This window comes from Takifugu flavidus, chromosome 2, assembly GCF_003711565.1.
Source record: "Takifugu flavidus isolate HTHZ2018 chromosome 2, ASM371156v2, whole genome shotgun sequence".
NCBI lineage: Eukaryota > Metazoa > Chordata > Actinopteri > Tetraodontiformes > Tetraodontidae > Takifugu > Takifugu flavidus.
In genome coordinates, this window is record NC_079521.1 from 12,286,605 (window position 1) to 12,305,246 (window position 18,642).

The window sequence follows — 18,642 nt, forward strand, 5'->3', positions numbered from 1 at the left end:
CCAGGTCATTGAACTGATTTATCAAATGTGACGATTAGCGGAGCTCATTTGAAGTGTGACAGCAATGCTGAGCCATTAGATACGAGCTAAATATGAGATTGCACCGAGGCTCCAGGGCCCCCCCGTCAGTGCAGATTATCACCCGTCCAATCACAAGTGTTTGATCTTAACTGCTCTCAGATTACTACATAGATAATTACTGGCTGAATCTGGTTGGACTCGAAAAACACCGTTTCAGAAAGTATTCATCCAAAATCAAGCGTATAAAAGCGTTTTAAATGACAGATGCTTCACTGTGCACGGTGACAGGTCCTGTAATCAGGTCTATTATCAGCAGTTCTACATGAATGTGCTGTCGTCAACCTCACTGAACCGCAGTCTGTACGAACAGGCGGCAAAACTTTTACCTGAATGAGAGTTTCAGAACAAAGTGTCAAGCTCAAAATGGAAGTTTTTACACTCTTCATTAATCACTAATTAGTGTGCAAATCAACGTGGTGTGGTGGGGGTGGGGCTAGCCGTGTTAGCCTTGTTGTTGTCGAGAAATGATAGCGGTTTTTTTCACTCTGGTCCAAATGCTGCAGCACTGGCAGAGCGTCACGTTTCCTTGACGACTGATGGATTGACTCCCTCGTTAACAATGGAAACGTGCACTTACTTCCATGTCTATTATTTGCTATGTTTTTTTGAAAATGAATCGCAGCTCTGTTTTTGTCATGAGTACAAACTACAGCCCAGTGTGGGGGAAGGGGTTTCTTACTGCACTGGTCCTAATTTGATTAAAATCATCATCTTCAGGGACCCTGGATTGTTCGGGTCATGCGGTGTGAACAACTTCTGGCTGATCCAAGACAAAACAAAAGCAAGCTCCTCTTTAAAAGGGCTCAGAGGTAACAATCAGAAAAGTGGCCCATTCTCCTGACACACATCTATCACAGCGGATGGAGAAACAGGAGAAATGAAACCAAACTAAACCAGAAATGGAGCAACGTGCGAGCAGGAAGGTTCTGGCAGATGGGTCTGAAATGTTTCTGTCTGATCTCATAGGTTCAGGTATTGATACTTATGAAAACATTCCAGAAGACAAGAGATGACAATAGAAAGTCAACAGAAAGTCACGGAAGACTCAGAGTTTCTGGGGTAAAGGAACACATGTGGCTGGATTCAGTATTGTTCACTCAGTTAGAAGAGAAGTGCTGATCATCAACCTCAGAATCCACACGGTCAAGAAATATAAATAGAAGTGAGGTAAAGAACCAAACGCATTACTTCACTTCGTGCCTATTAAAAAACACAGTAGTTTTAGACTACTGGAACATTGTACAATTAGTGTGTGGAACAGTACCACTAAAAGATTGTGTAACAGATAAAAATTGTGGTGGTTTTTAATATAATGACCCTGAAATTATCTCCACAAACATGCAGTTCCAAAGCATGCTGGGAAACCCAGCCCATCTAGGCAGGCAGGTCTGTAATCCATGGTGGACTGTTTGAGGTGGCACATAACACACGACTGGTGGACTAGAAGTACACGGTCACAAATGTTCTCCTTCCCTAATACTAACCCTAACCCTGTTGGTATTTTAGAACCCTAACACTAACCTTTTAAAGAAATTCTTTTTTTTTAGAAAGAGAGGTAATTTTGTTATTCTAATCATTAAGTAATATGTTTCCTTGTATATTCATATCACTTAAAAAGTCAGATGATTAGCAAACAAAAAAGAACAGCGAAAACCAATTTTACAAAAGAATTCCCATGTCGGCATGGGTGAAGACAGTCGGGAAGGGTAGCCAACGAGGTGCTCCTTATTTGTTTTTCAGGAAGTTGGCATCCCTATCAGCAGAGAAGTCTGACTTCTGCTTCGTTTCAGATGAGCTATTATCTTTTCCACCTGTCTGGAGCCGACCAGGATGAGGTTGTCAGAACTATATTTGTCTATGCGCGAAGCTGACAATTACTCACAAGCACAATTAAAATGTTTTCAAACCACTTATCCCCATTTGCATTGCTAATTTTAAAAGTAATTTTCATATGAATCATTCCTCATTTATGCATTAGTAGACGTCCAAATTTTTTAATACAATGTTATTTATTCTGGACTTTAATTGAGAGTTGAAGGTGTTCCTTTTAGCGATGTACAGGTAACAAGTCCCAGTGTTGTGGTATTGTATAAAACCCTGTTTTTGTTATTTTCTATGGAGCCATGCTGATGGGATAAAGAGAGCCAGCAGTTATTGGGAGAATGACAAATCTGCTCATTTCGGTGCTGTTATTCTCATTTGCTCCCGGCCAAATGCAAGAGGTCAGCGGGTCAAGATTTGATGGGCCAGCGAGAACGATCATTATTATTGAGGTCTTAACTGCTGACCCGTAGCCATACTGAAGGAACCAGCACGGATGATGCTGTCCACTGTTCCGGAGGGGGCCATTATGGAGTGCGTAGCTCCACCAGCCATCAGGGAGACTTCCCTTCTGTTTCCTTTGTGAAAGTAGTTCCTGCCTTGGATGCTACCGTAGCCAAGCGGGCCTTAAAAGAAGACACACACTTGAGTGTGTGTGTGTGTTTGTGCGCGCGTGTGGGTTGGCATTTAACCGAAATGCGCAGACCGCCGCTCAGGTCATAAAATTCTTATTACTGCAGATGGGATGCAGAGTGGTGACGTCATGCATGGTGAATGAAGAACATGTTAATGAACTTACCTGCAGCGGTCCCACAAAGGCCGGAATATTATCTGCCCCCCAGAAGAGAAACAAAACATGAGCTTATTCTCCTGACACGGGTGCACAGCAGGAGGATCTGAAGAAAAGGTCTCAACTGTCTCCTGGTTTGGATTATTTCAGATTTGTTGTCAAGTATTCCGTGAAATTAGCTGGAAACTCTGCATCACTGCAGCTGCTCAGTTTTTAAGTGTTTCCCCTCCGCCTGTCCGGGTCAACGATTTTATCACGATTTTATCACGTTCAGTGACGTTTCTTCATTCCAGACTTTTACATTCGTGCTGTTGTGCAGCTACGCCAACTCAAAATGATGAAATTCTCTTTGCGACGATGGTTAAGAGCCCTTGGTGTCTTGTTTCTGTGTTTACAAGGGACAGAAATCAGGCACTTGGGGGGGGGATCAGGTTCTTTGTAATTTTATCTCCCCATAAATCCGACAGCTTTCATTCTATTAAAGAAGGGACTCACACAAAAGTCCCTGCAGCGTTTCAGCAGAGCACTGTGAACTGTGGAGAAACCATCAAACAGCTTTTAAAACATATTTCACCTACAATGTTTGTGCTAATCTCAGATTTCCTTAAACCGTTAAGTAGAATTCGTCACTCTATGTGAGCTTCATGGCTAATGACAAAACTAACTGAAGGAAGGTCTGAGAGTTCAGACCTTGTAAAAAAGGTTCTCACTATATTCTATTAGAGGCTACGCTGGTTTAGATCCCTCTCAAGTCTCTGTGAAACGCGCTCAGAAGCAGATTTTCAGTTCAAACTCTCGGGCTTTCAGCTCTTGTCACACGTCACTTTCTGTCACTGCTGATCGCGGCCATCTGTGGGGGTTCTCTGTGTCTTGCGGGGTAGATTTTGCACAGTTTTCCTGCTGTACCTGAGAACCGACTGCTGTTTTCGAACAAAGGCTGAAGAAGTGTGGCAGCAGGAGGTTCACGCTGGATGAAGGCTTCAGTCTAAACACTGATTTCATCACTTTACAGATCCTGTTGTCGAGTTGATGGAAGGAAAAGTGCTACATTATTTAAATACACAACATTTTAGAACCATAAGATAGAAGCAGGTCTGACACACACACACACACACACACACACACCACACACACACACACACACACACACCACACACACACACACCACACACACACACACACACACACACACAGCTTCATCAAATGAATCGCTTCCTTTGCTGGAGTCCCAGAATGATTCTCACAAAGTTAAAACAGTGATGGGATTCTCTGCTCACATGCTGATTACGACCAAATGCAGCCGCAACAACTCCACCATGAAATTGCAACAGACGGCAACTCAAAAATATGCACTGGTGCACAAACACTCAATCGTCGTCAGCAGCGGCGACCGGGGGGGCCTGGAGACGGCGTCCTGTGGCTACAAACGCCTAAACGAGACTTCCCATTTAGGGCACTTTTTCATTAATTTTGAACTACACACAGGGGTTTTCCACATTGCTTGGGGGGGAACGGAGGAGTGGTGGGGAATAGGGATGTCCCCCATTACTGTGGGAAACTGGGAGGGAGAGGAAAACCCAGGATGACAGCTGAAGGAAGAGATGGAGGACGAGTCCTCTGAAGTTGTGTTTACTTGTCTTGGTAATGTAGGTCAGAGCCCAACGGAGGACTTGTAGATTGCAGGAGTTCTGACTGAGCGGCGTCTGCCTGCACTCATTCGATTTGATCAATACAAAGGATCATCTGTCCAGATTCCAGATGTGCAGGCTCCGCCCACTTCCATGCAACCACGCACCCAATCGATGTCCAGGCGTCATTTTCTGCGCTGGGGGAACTTCTTATTCCAACTATCAATTAGCATTAATCATTTCTTCGGCCGCAGATTGTTTGATTTTGTTATTTGAAATGAATCAATAATCCCTTCAGGAACCTCCCGAGCTAAAAAAGGCACATGCGGAGCCGCGTTGAGGGTCCACGTGCCTGATCTTTGATGCCAGTTCGATGCTTTGATCGTTCAAAGCCAACAGATTCTGGCACCAACACAACACTGACCTACTTGCTGCATTCTTTAGCATTTTCAAACCCTTTTTTGTCTCTGTGATTGTGGAAAAGCAGCAGCCATCTGTCAGTATGAATTCCACCAAGTGTGTTGTCTGTGTTTTATAATCTGTTTATAGAGATAAAGTGTCTTTTATCCTATGCCGGCTACACGACATTATATGGGTAGCCTTCCCGTCGTGTTTATTTTATTTTAAAAATCACCTTACAACATTGAGGAAATCCCAACTGATAGCGAAAACTGTGTCAGTAACTCGATTGCCTTCAATCCAATCGCCCCACACACACAAAGCTAATATCGGCTCAGTTTTGACTGGCTGTTTACCCACCGTCTGTTGTTTCAGTGGACAAACCAGAATTACTGTGAGTTTGTGTCAACGCACTTTTCAAGAATGGAACTAAATTGATGTCACTGTGAAAAGAAACCATTGCACCGATTTTGGAAGCCAACACATCTGAAATTAGTGTCCAATTTAATTGTCAGCTCAAAAGGTCCCTTTAAAACATTTCCATGTTCCATTTTCCAAGTTGCCCGGTGGTGGATGTGTAAGGATAATAGCGGCTGTTTCTGTCAACACAGCTTTAAGCTACGCTAACAAAAGGTCAATCCTGCAACTCAATTCCAGTTTTGTTAAAGGATCAGACCCTCAACGACGGACGCTTCTTTCACAGCTCTCTGAGAAGCTTTTGTCCTTTGACCTTCCGTCGTGTGACGTTTACACCAACAAAAATAGGCAGTGGTTAAAATAATTGGCAAGCAAGCAGATTTTAAAGCTAAAGCTAGAACTGGACCATGAAGAGACGAAGTCAGGACTGGAGATCAAATGTACAAGTGACGTTTACAGCAATCGGATAACCCCTCTCCTCCCCTCTTAGAGGATAAATTGATCTTAAAGTTCTGATCTTATTCCGCTCAGTAAACCTACACGCATCCTTCAACCCTGCAGTGGAAACCTCAGATCTTTTTCACATTTCCTGATTTTCCATACGTCCTGATCTTCAGAGGCCCAAGATCGCAGACAGATTTGGAAAAAGTATCAGATGTAGACCTTTGAAGAGAGATCTTTGCTTTGGGGGCGTGCGTGCTGATACTCTTAGCTTAACAGAACCTGGATGGTGGGCTTCAAAAGACTTGGAATATGCCAGAATCTCTGCATTTATTTTAAAGCTAAACAGGGAAAGAGAAGAGCACGTGGTTGTTTGACCGGATCAGGAGATGGTTGTAGATGACATCCTCCACCAGCTGGAAGACCTGGTGCTGTGACGTCATTGCACAGAATCAAGCGTCCGTCACACACAACAATCAGCAGCAGTGGATTGTCAGTTATATTTCTTATCTATATTTTTATAGATCTTCTTCCTCCCGCTAAAAGAACCCAAACGGGACTGAATTCGGCCCGGTCTCCATAAGCTCGGCCAGTCTGCTGGAATGAAGGAACTGTGATTGATCATGGGTGACAGACATGAATGAGAAGCACTTTGAAACTTTCATCAAGGTGACCTGAAGGCTCAGCCTGTCAGGATGATGTGCAGCACTGCATGAAAACTGGATCTGAACCTCCCCAATTGGGTCGACTGCAAAGATGATTTGCTTATTCGCATGAAGAACGATAAGAACAAATAAAGATCTACCAATCTCATCACAGTGATCAGGCCACAGTGTAAGTTATACAGTATAATGTTGTACAGCTATTATTTTTCATTTTTAATCTGTAAGACCAGTCCTTGGCCCTTCCTTTTAACACAACCTGTTCAAAAAAAGGAAATCCTAACAAGGTAATAAGAAGAGGGGCTTTAGAGCTGCTTCACTGGAAATCAGCAGTGACATGCGAGACGTGTTTTATTGGCATACGGTGAGTTTTCCTGCGGAGGACCCCTCTCAGACCGGCTCCTGAGAGACGGAGACCAGATGGAGGCGACAAGCTTTAGCGGCAAACGTTTTAGCTGATGAGGAAGGAAAAAACAGAAGAAAGTAGGAAGTGCTGAGAGGATGCTAAAGGCAGCTAGTGGGGAGAGGATTTGATTTTTTTTTAAAGGTAAATTAAATGTTATTTACCAGCAGCTACTGGGCTCTCGGGATAGATGAAAACACACATTGTGATCTACACAGTGACATCGTGAGAATTTGCTCCAGAATGGAAACAATGTTTGTTTTCAGCCTCGGAGGATCCTAAAGGTGGTCTCCACGTTTGCTGCCACGTTGTGACACAAACATAGACCGTTAAAGTGTATCATACTTCTAATTAAATCCCAGCAGATGAGTGATGGATTTACAGGAAAGAGAATCCACAGATTTCTTGTGACAAGCGCGGAACGGCTGAATCAAGGGACCCTGTTAGCAGGTTTGACTGGTGAAATCAACAACAGATCTGAATCCATTGAAATACAAGGCGGAAATCTTATGAGTGTTTATTTACAAAGGGCGTATGTTAAATGTTTGTATTTGCATTATGGGATGATTGGAGCAGAACAACTATATTAGCAACTATGTTAAATACACAAAAGTGATAAAAAGTGGAAATTGTAATGTAAATGACGAGCGTGAAGAGACGGCGCCAGTTGCTTTATTTTGAGTTTACTTTAAGTTTCCTAGTTATCCAAATAACACACTAAACAACTGTTTCAACTTTTTCATCACTTGTTATACTATTCAAGATTTTTATTACATTACCGTGGAAAGTCGGCTACAGATTCTTTGAAAAATGCATTAAGTACCGAGTTAAAACTAAGCCAATCAGATAAACCACCTCTTGGAAAAAGGTGGCTTTATGAGTTATAACCAGCAACTGCAGCCAGCCAGCAGGGGGCCGCGGGGAAGTTGAGGTTGATGAGCAGAAGGAGGTGAACGTATGACCGAGTGTGGCCACGAACGCACACGCAGCGCCAGTTCCTGCCACGCTGTTACCACGCTCATTAAAGTTGTTGTCTTGTCCGTCTGTCCTTATTATTTAACACTGCGTCCACGTTTCCCACAGAGGCCGCTGTGCACGCTTGTCGTAATGAGCACCGTGCATGTTCACACGCTGACGCACAAACTGAGGTCGTAACGGCTCATTTTATCGTCTGATGGTGTCTTTCACTGTCACTACACAGGTATAATACATGTGCTGCTGTGCGTGTTACAATGACCAACTGAGAAAACACACATTTTCTCTCTCAAACACACACCCACACACACACACACACACAGTTTGGCACTGACAGCATGCAGCAACAACTCAGTATCACCAAAGAAAAACACATTTTTAATTAATGGAGAAAATATTCCTGAGGTGGGGTGAGACAGAGCTCCTCACATGATAGTCGCACCTTCATTGAAAGCTTGTCTCAAATTAATTAGTTTATGCTGATGATGTCTTCTTCCTCCTCACACGTGCTTCAAACTGTCACTCAAACTCATGTGTGTGTGTGTGTGTGTGTGTGTGTGTGTGTGTGTGTGTGTGTGTGTGTGTGTGTGTGTGTGTGTGTGTGTGTGTGGGGACAGAGCGATGCGTTTCCATACGTCTGCTGTTTTACTTCCTGGTCACATTCCATCTGCGATGTCTTCCCATGGAACAAATAATAGCCTTTCGAAACGGTAACCTTTCAAAGGACCTTGAGATGTGCCAACCGCCTTTCACGGGGCTTCAACATGACCTTTTTCATTAGAGGAACTGATACAGATCTGAATTTTAACGGTTTTCTTTTGCCGCAAGTGGAGAATCTTCAACGCAGCCTGTTGAATATTCATCAGCCTTAAATCACTTTATCCCCTGCAAACGTTCCCCTTTAATCTTTCATTCCCTAAATAATTTTGAATTTTTCTGTGTTTCATTTTACAAAAACATCTGCAAGTGAAGCAGAAAGAGCACTTCCTGTTCAAAAGTTTGAAGACAGAATCCTGAAGGGAGGTCCAGGAGTATGTGCAGGTCATTAACACAAACTGGTCAATCTTCTATTTGTCCATTACCAACTGTGCCTCCAAACAAGCTGAATACAACTACAAAACAGTTAAAAGGTCAAAAACTGCAGCTTAATTGGAAGCACTGTCAGTTTTAAGTGCCTAATGTTTTGCCTTTTCCTGAATGATGCACTTTCTAAAATGAATTTAAATGAATTCTCACCTCCATGAGATGTGCTGCTGCTGCTGCTGCTGCACAGAAAAGGCTGCTGGATGTTGAAGGGACTCACTGATGAGGCGACGCTTCAGTCATAAAACCTCATTGAAACTGATTTGATTAAATCGCTTCCTGTTGTCGTTAGGCCATTAGAAGATGGTAGAGACCTGCCCTCTTGAGGAAACAAATCATTTTGGGACAGAAAGGGCTTTAGAATGATGGAAGGATGAGGGAAGGAAGAAGGAAGCAAAATTAGTATTCCAATGAAGGAAAATGGATCTGGACAAAGAGTGGAGCAGATGGTGGTCAGGGAGTAAAAAGACTGGGCACTGAGAGATGGAGAGAGGAGTAAAAGCTACCACTGAGACACAGAGAGATGGGAGAGAAAGACAGATGGAGATGGAGGAAGGGGGAGGGAGGGGTGTTTGTTCCTCTTGTTGGTGTCTTTGAGGTTCAGCTGTAGGGAGACTGCAGTTTGCTGCAGTACAGCGCGGAGGTCTAAACCAGTGGGCACCTGTGCATCCTGGGAGCCATGCTGGGAGCAGAGTTAGAGATGGTGGTGATGGTGATGGGGGAGCACCTGGGAGTGAGAGATGATGGAGGGTGCAGGGGAGAGGCAGCAGAGACAGGTGGGGAAACAGCAGGGGGCCAGGCTGCCACATAGAATACCTTTAAAAAGCTTGAGGACCCAAACGTGTGCCTTTGAAATGTTCCCTGTGAGGGGCAGGAGGTCCATGAAAGAACACATTACACAAGGAATGTGTTTTCTATAATCACTTCCCTTTCACGATATATTTACTCCTGCTAGAACATCAACACCAAACTGAGCCAATAAGACCTACTGAAATCACAGGAGGTTATCGTTATCATATTTTCATGAGCATTGAACCACATGTCAGCCACCTCTTATGAAGCCAATTTTCTTTACATTCTTCTGCTCCAAATGTCCAGAAAAGAACATAATTGTACAACACTTATTAAGTTGTGGCTGTAGCGACAAAGGAGACAAACATCGATCCAGTCAAGATGGACACAAGTCCGGAATGGCTTCACCTCAGCCTGTCCTCTTTTGTTGCCATCACAATAAACCCACAGAGGACCTTTGAACTCATCAAGGCAACCGTGTCTGTCTTTCAAAGAGAAGTGATTGACGACTGATCTTCTGTCCTCTCTCATAAAGTTGGGCATTTCAGGACAAGGTGCAACAACCACGTGCACGCCGAAGCGTTGCTTCAGAGCGCTGCTGCCTTTAAAGACGCTGAATAAACACCAACCCCAAATCCAAATGGTGTTGTTAAATAGGAAACTTTCCAAGGAGGTCGGGGGCCTGTTTCTTTAACTGCACCCTGCTGCCTTACAGTCTGGGGTACTTACATCAGTCATGGGGGTGGATAAAATTCCACATTAATCGAGATCTCTCGTCATTTTAATTGTAAACCAACATGGATTTTAGGGGGCTAAATTCTACACATAATAATAAGAGGACAATAAGGGGTTGATTTGTTCAGGTTTCAGTTAAAATAATGTGATTATGTGCAGTGAAACAAGTTGTTTTGCTCAGTTAAATTTATTTTCAGATATTTTTGATAGAACGAACAGTATGTAAACAGAATAAATTACCATTCATTGGTACACAATCTGTCATGTTGACTATGCTCCCTTGTGGTTGACTGATAACCCAGAGCCACCGGAGATCTCACGTATTAATTACAGGCCTATTTTTCCTTCAAATGCCTGGGAAACCAAATAATGGGTGTGGTGGACTGTTATCACACCGAGCCTCTCATACATGCTGCTGCCTGTTATTATTCACTGGCCACACAATGAAATGCTGCTTGCAGTGTTGCTAATTTGTGTCAAAATGGGGGGAGGGGGCAGCTGGGGTAGTTAATATCAGTATAAGTCATGTAAGGATTTCCACCTGAAGGTAATGACAGGACAAATACAGAGCTGATCGGCTTACTTGCCTTGGAATGATAGTTTTACTGCTCAATCAAGTATTCATTTTATACCAAAATAATGACCCATTGAGCCTTCCTCTTCTGGGATAAAACCAAAGCAATTAAAAAGTATGTGAACCGTCTAAGGTGGGAAATCTATCCCCTCCAAAAGATAACGATGAAGGCAGGAACGTGGAGACCTTTGGGGATCCATTGATGCATCTTCAGAAACCTTCACAGACTGCCAATGTCACGGTCAAACAGCCAAAGACAGCGGGAAGCAAAGTCCAACAGTGCCAGAAGTCCAGGCTGCTGGACTCCTACCGTGACAACCGATGGTTACTAACCAACCCATTGAAAGGCAGCACAAACGGTTTACACTTAAAAAACAAATTATTACTAAAATACGACCTTAACTGGACCGCTCATGTGCATGTAAACGCGTTAGTCCAACTAAGATGTGCAGATAATGCGACTGGAGATCAATTTGCTCCAGCACGTACCTGCATTGATTGGAGTTAAACAATGTTGCATAATGCCCACGCCGGCATATGACCCCAGAACACAACCATTCTAGAAATCCGGGGTTTTACCTGCCCATAAGTAAAGAATTGATTAGCTGTAAGAGTGTCCATTTTCCTGTCCATTTTCCTGTTACCTGGGACGAATTAGGTCAACCAGAAAGGGCGGCAGTGCTGAACAGTGCTGAGGACATTTGACATTCTCTGCCTGTAAACCGAGACGAAAGGACAAAATTCTGATGCCAAAGTTCAATATTGAGCATAGCTTGATTAATCTGTGCATGCAAACATACTGACTAGCGTCTAGACTGAAACCAACACACACACACACACACACACACACACACACACACACACACACACACACACACACACACACACGCTTCCTCTGCCATCCTCTGGGTCTGTCAGCCTTTCATGGAACGTTTGACATGTTTGTAATATAACAATATAACAGCCACAGGAAACTGAACAGTAAGACAGAAGATTAGTCATTAATACTCAAGCACATAACCAATTAAAAGTCAAATGATTCAGTTAGCTTGTGTAAGTAAGAAAAAAACACTTGTGTGATGTAATTTAAACTCAGCCTGAAGCCGATTGCAGGTAAACATGACAGATAATGAATCATTTTCAGGACAGAAACGGTACCAGGCCTGGGGTTGGGGGGGGGGGGGGGGGGGGGGGGGGGGGGTGATGTCACGGTCCACTGCTGCAGGTCAGTGCTGGATTAGCACTTGAGAAGCTGCCTGACAAAGATGTTCTCATATTTCCTTCCAGGCTCTTTTTTGCTGACATCTTCATTGTCAGCACACTTTGGTTCTGCAGAGTCCTCCCATGTTACTGCTCTCAGGAAATACTCCACTGGAAATGCACTCAGAGTGTAGAGAACTCTGCATGCGCTGCAGCTGTCAGGCTCGCTTCAGATTTAAGAGGCATTCTGATGAGAATAATTTGACTTTGGACTGATTGGCCCATTAGGGGAGCAACTAAAATCCTACTGAAGACACTAATACTTGTTTAGTTGAGATGTCACAGTAAAATTGAATATGTGTGATTAGTTTACGTTTGTGGAGGGTTTTTTCCCCTCACTTCTACGGAAGCAGCTGTGACAGAGAAATAACAGAAGATTTAAAACATAGACCTCATTTGGAAGACCTCGAGCATAATGCTGGTTTATGTTCCTCAGACTGTTTGGAGGCAAAGACCTGCCACAGGTGCCAGTTTCCCACTGAGGTTTCTGGACAATTCCAATGTTTTCAATCATTCAGAGATGATCCACATTTAACGTAACACCTCCTTCCTGAAAGCTGTGAAGATTAATCCTGACTGGGAAGACACTCCCCCCGTCTTTTCCGTCGGCTCCTCCGTCTAACATTTGTATCTTTCTGATTATATTGTATCTCAATGATCAAACCCTCTGGGTGACACCAAGAGAAGCCACATTTATATCTCACATTCATATTTAAACCATAATTTGAGGCAATGGTGGCAAAATACACCTGTCTAGTCAGACAAACCAGAAAAACAACCTCTGCGATTTGACTAATCCTCATTTTAACATATCTGTCTGCTTGAGTGTTCTGAAGTCCCCCCCCCCCCCCCGACACACACACACACTTCTGATGAATAGCGGCTCGAACTGCTGAGTGATCGAGATGAGAGGGAAGGTGCGGATTAGATGAATATCAAGAAGGATAAAAAAAGGGCAGCTGGGGTAAAAAGGTGGATTAGAAAGGGAAGAAAAGCCAATGTAGGAGGTGAGGAGTGAAGTGAGAAAAAGAGGGGTGTTTGACTTGATTGTGAAGATGTAATGATGGGTAGAGAGGAGGAGGTGTGGGTGAGGTGAAACAGAGATGGGGGAGGGGGTTCCTGTGGGAAGGTTGTGTTAATGATCAGAGCTGAAAGGAGGAAAGAGAATGCTATTAAGAATCTTTGAAAAAGATTAAAAACCCCAAAGCAACGTATACAATTCAAGCAGAAACTGTAAAAAAGGAACCAGTCAACTCGGTGGCAGATGAACACAAAGCTGAACTCCCAAAATATCTCAGATGTACAGAACAAAAGCTCCTTCAGAAGAAACAACAGAAACAGCTGCAGCAAAACCAGCAGGAGATGGCATGAATGGAGATAATCTCATCCCTCTGCACTGCATTCTCTGTGGTTACGCCACAGCCGTGCGCAGTAGTTAAATTATTTGGATGTGGAATTTGTCAAACACACCATAGGTGGATGGATCCTGATACAATAACCTTCATCAATCACAGTAATTATTCACCATCCTTGTGGAAGCGCATGAACTGCAAATTCAGACATAGCTATTAACCCTAAATTAGCGTTAGCTTGACCATCTAGATGCTGGAGATAGTGATTTTAATTAGCTTTGTGGGCTTGTGACAACAAACAGTAACACTTGCAGAAAAACAATTAAAAAATAAACCTTTGACAACCTTTGATCAATGACATGAACAGGATCGTATTCATGCCACGTTAGCAGCAGTCCGCGAAGAGCTACTCAAGCTGCTTCTCTGTATTTGTCATGACAACAAACGTCTTTACTTCTAATCTTCTATTCCTGAAGAAAAACAAGGCCAGTTTAAAGGGAGGCTCAAATAACATGAATAAGATAATACACTGGGTGCATTTGTGCTGCGCCTGTGCTTTGAAATGACAGCAGAGCTGATACATTTCCATTTAAATCAATGTTTGTGTGCACGCCGGCTGCGGCTCGGTCCCGTTCCGACTCCTCCACAGCCCTGACGCCCCAGAGCCCTCCAAAAAAACACGCCTGGCTTCTATTTTTGCTTGACGGCGGAGCACAACAAAGCAACCAGGCACGCTGCAGCGCGTGCAGGACAGGAACTCCAGTGCACGCGGTGAAACCGTTCTTGGCGCGTCATTAGGGTGGCTCTGGTGCGTTCAGGTGGCTCTGGTGCGTTCAGGTGGCTCTGGTGCGTTCAGGTTAATAGCAGTTAACAGAATACGGGTCGACTAAAACAAACATTAATTGCATTCCTTAAACTGCATAAAGGTCAAATCAGCAATTCTGTTAATCTGTAGTGTAAAGTCAATTTCTGATGCAGCAACAACCCACAATAAAGGTCACTTCCTGACACCTAACATGTATTGAAGGTCCAAAGGAAATGTTTTATCAATTAATTTAGTGTGTGAACAGCAACCTCCTGATCTCCTGCCTGCAGAGACGTCTGTCACCGCTGCAGCGCTTTAGGTTCTCACGGTTTGAGCACAGGTTGTGGCAGATTTGCCTTGTGGGATTGTGGGATGCAAAGCATCTGCGACTTTTAGGAAGGGGGGGGGTGCTTAACAACCCTCAGATGGAACAAATGATTAAAAAGAGAGGTGACAATAACCCCACGGGGTCTTTCACAGAGTTTATTTTCATCATATTTTGGCCCTGGCGTCAGCAGACGTGTACGCTCCTGCATCCTGTCACACGGTCCTCACGGGGCGATCAGCGTCTCCGCTCCCCGACTTGCTTCTCATCAATAATTTGTTGCACCACTCTGTGCCAGGCAATTCTCATGGCCATTTCAGCTTCGTTATGCAACCCCCCCCCCCCAAAAAAAAGAATCCTCTTACGTCTCACTGGTCGGTGAATGCACTCTCTTCACTGTCACCAGCCCTGATGTTGTTTACTCTTACAGCTGTCAAAGATGTGTTTGTCACCAGAAGAGGGTGGGCAACTTTGGGACCATGCATGATTCCAACAGATGCAAGTCCCTCTTGACCTCCACCACTTTATTTGCTCTCACCGCGGCAGCCGGAGGAGCTAATGTACTAATATCCTCTTGCACAAACATTTAGAAAGTTAAAACCCTTGACAGTAAAAGCATACATGCACTCAAGTACTCGTTTTGAAGGCGACGGCGCCGTTTTTCTGTCCACAGGCATCACTTCTTGGATGCAGCTGCTACGGGAAAAAATATCTTAAAAAATCAAACGTGGTGACAAGAAAATGTGACATAACAGGTAGTTGCTGTTGTGTTGGTGGCTTCGCAGGAGCCGGGGCTCGAATAACATAATTACTGTCTAAAATGTCTGAAGATGTTTTTCTCCGCTGATGACGTAGCACAGCAGGATGTTTGGTAGGTGGAGGTGAGGCAGACACCAACACCACATGTGTGTCATCAAATGATGACAGACGAGGGCTTATAGGAGGAAACAGCCAGACCGATAGTATTTTAGCCAGGTGTGTCAGATCATCATGCAACGTTTCCAATAAGCAATAATCGCGCCTTTCCACGCTCTCCTGCTGCTGATGTTGACTCAGTCTTTCCTAAGAAGATGCCACTGACGATGCGCGCATGCATGATTTATGCGGGCAGCTTTACGGCCGCGCGTCGGGGAAATAAGCTGGAGCATATTTTCTGTGTGTGAGCCGGAGCCTCGGCTCTGACTTTGCCCTGGGACTGGATAGCTGCTGTCACCGTGTCTGACAAACCCGGCGCCGCTGCAACAAATCAGTCTCCGCCCAATCTTGGTGAATATAATGAGAGCAGACCTGCGGGCTTCCAGAGGTGCGCGTCAGCACTTACGAGTGTGTGTTGGGCCGGATGGGAGAATGAGGGAGGAGAGAATGCTCTGGAGATTAGAGATTTATTGATTACCCTCTGCAGCGTCTCTCTCCACCTCCTTCCTCTCTCCTCCCCAGGTCTCCTATTCTTTGGCAGTATATTTATGCTGGTGGTATAGGCCACTGCTCTGCAGTATGTCACAGCTTCCCACTGACCCCCCCACCCCCACCCCCCACCACTTCTCTACAAGCAGCGTTGCAGAGGCTTACAAAGTGTACCAACAGCATTATGATGACAACAGAGAACGACGGCAATTAAATGCTGCGCCCGGCGGCCCCCCTGCCAACCCCTTTTTTAGAGTGTTTTCCTCTCACCGCTGCTCTCTGTGCAGCTTTGATCGGCAGGACAAAACCGAGACGCCGCTGCTTTGTGCTGGTTTCACGATGATGCGGTTTGAATATGAATGAATGCGAGCGCCAGAGCTGGCAGTGGCGGTCAGAGGTGGTGGCGGAGGGGTTAAGCGTTGGATTTAGTGGAGGCTTCAGGCTTCTAACATTGCAATGTGTTTGTTTCTGCTGGTCTCCCACAGAGCTCCCACGGAACGGGGCTCCTGCTGCTAAATCTTATCCCCAACAGCAGCCCAGGCAAATGTCACAATGACATTTCGCAAACCTGGAAAAAAAATAAAAAAAATAAAAATGCTAAATCTTTAGACCAAACCTTCGCACCTACAGTGTACATGCTATAGTCACAGAAACTTTATACACAAAAACTTTTAGACCCATAAATCCAAATATGAAATAACTTAAAATGTAAAGTCTAAGGGTCTATAAAAACCTCTGCACAGCCGTCTCCTGAGTCACTCAGCAATATTTACGCCTGTGTTGCCTGTAAACTTTGTTTCCTGCAGGGATTCAGCTGGTGTTCACCTGAAACATGTAGGTGTTTTCCTGTTCCAAAAAAATCCATACGACCAAAGCCAGGAGACAAGAGAACATTTGTGGAGCAGGATGACCGGGCTCCTGCAGCTTTCTTTAGACCGAGCACAGACATGATGCAATCAGGGGGATTAGCTTCTGAGCCAGGAGCGCCGAAGTTGTCCGGGCACCTAAATCCCCCGCAGGAGTGGAAGCAGCTCCATGTTTGGTTACAGATATCGAGAATCCCTGCAGGACAAATGAATAATTAAAGTTTTCTGACTGAAGAGCAGGTGGTTGGATGTTTTCTGAGCGAGACGGATAATAAACGCTATCAGGAGCCGTAGATTTTATAATTCGATATCGGTGCCATCAGCTCCAGCAAAGCAGTCAGGGTTAAAAATATCTGCACTTCATTATGGAATCATCAGCGTAATTCACGGGCAGGTGTAGATAAAATCCCCCCCCGGACAAATATGCTAATATAGATTTTTTGGAAGGGCGAAATATGTCTACAGCTCATATTTAGAACGTTTGATTTTTGCGTGTATTCATTAATGGTGTCTTAACCTAGTTTACTGTACATGTGCTTTCATTTGAATGACACACACACACACACACACACACACACAACACACACACACACACACACACAGACACACACACACACACAATCACACACACAATCACACACACACACAATTACCGGGACATCTTTCCTGATTTACATTTTGGGGGAAGCGTGCTTGTGTATTCTGACGTAACTGAAGCATTTGTCGCGTTTCCTGAGCTTAAAATGAAGCTTTGTTGAAACTGAAATGTACAAAAAGGCCTGAGATAAATCCGCTGCTTGGATTCTACATCACACAATTGTTTGGTTATCACTTCTCATTCAGGCTGACCAGACCGAAGTGTCTGACTGGAGGGGAAGCAACTGATTTTTCGGTTTGGGAGTTTTTGCGGTGAAAAGTAGGTCACCATGAGAGTCCAGGTATTTTCTTCAGGTATGAAGAGGTGAGAACATAAGCTGTGAGAGGCAGCATTGCTAACTCTGCACCCCGAGCTCCCCGGGTTTCAGGAGGTGAGGAGATGAGCTGGAAGGCCTGAGGCAAGTTTTAGCATTAACAATAAAATGTGTGGGTGTGTGTGTGTGTGTATTATTGTGTTCTCTGTGTATGTGTGTCTTAGATATGGAAGAGCTGCCTAACACAGAACAGTGGAATCCGGTTATTTAGCGCTGTCTTTGCAGATCAAGATTTGATATAACAAAAAATCATAGCCAAGAAAATGACTGTCTGTTGCAGCCAGCGCCACAGCAGTCTGCAACCTTGGGCACATGGCAGCACATTCTGTGGCAGCAAAAAACTAATAGAAACATTTATCATTCGTTGGCTCCGATGTAGGACAGATGGCAACATCGCTAGCTTAGAAAATTAGGGCGTTTGAGTCCTGGTGGACTCTTTATATTGTGAAGATGATGCTTGCTAAACTTTCAAGCGGTCTTTTTTTGGACAAATAGTTCTTAAGTTGGCGTTGAGTATGGCGCGCTCATTACACTCGACCCTCGCTTCACAGGAATATCTTAACTGCTCGAGATAAATACACCCATACATAATTCATGTACGATACAGCAACATTAAAAAGATGTTAAAAATGTACCCCCCCCCCCCCCCCCCCCCTCCTCGTCATGAATAATTTTTTCATTGGACACGTACACCAAAGATCAGATATGACTGGGCGCTAACCTGCTAAAAAGACGAAAACTTTGAAATCGCAGACTGCACTGAGGCCAGCAACACTCTGAAAGCCAACGTGCTGTTTCCATTCCCACAATCAATTGAGACTAAACAGCAATTGACCGCCGTGACCGGCTGCACGACTG

General features: G+C 44.3%; 1 protein-coding gene across 3 annotated transcripts in view; it reads left to right on the forward strand.

The window, feature by feature from the left end:
• tspan4a (tetraspanin 4a) overlaps positions 1-18,642 on the forward strand; it is a 70,283-nt gene that overhangs the window by 19,144 nt on the left and 32,497 nt on the right. The gene's annotated exons all lie outside the window — the stretch shown is intronic.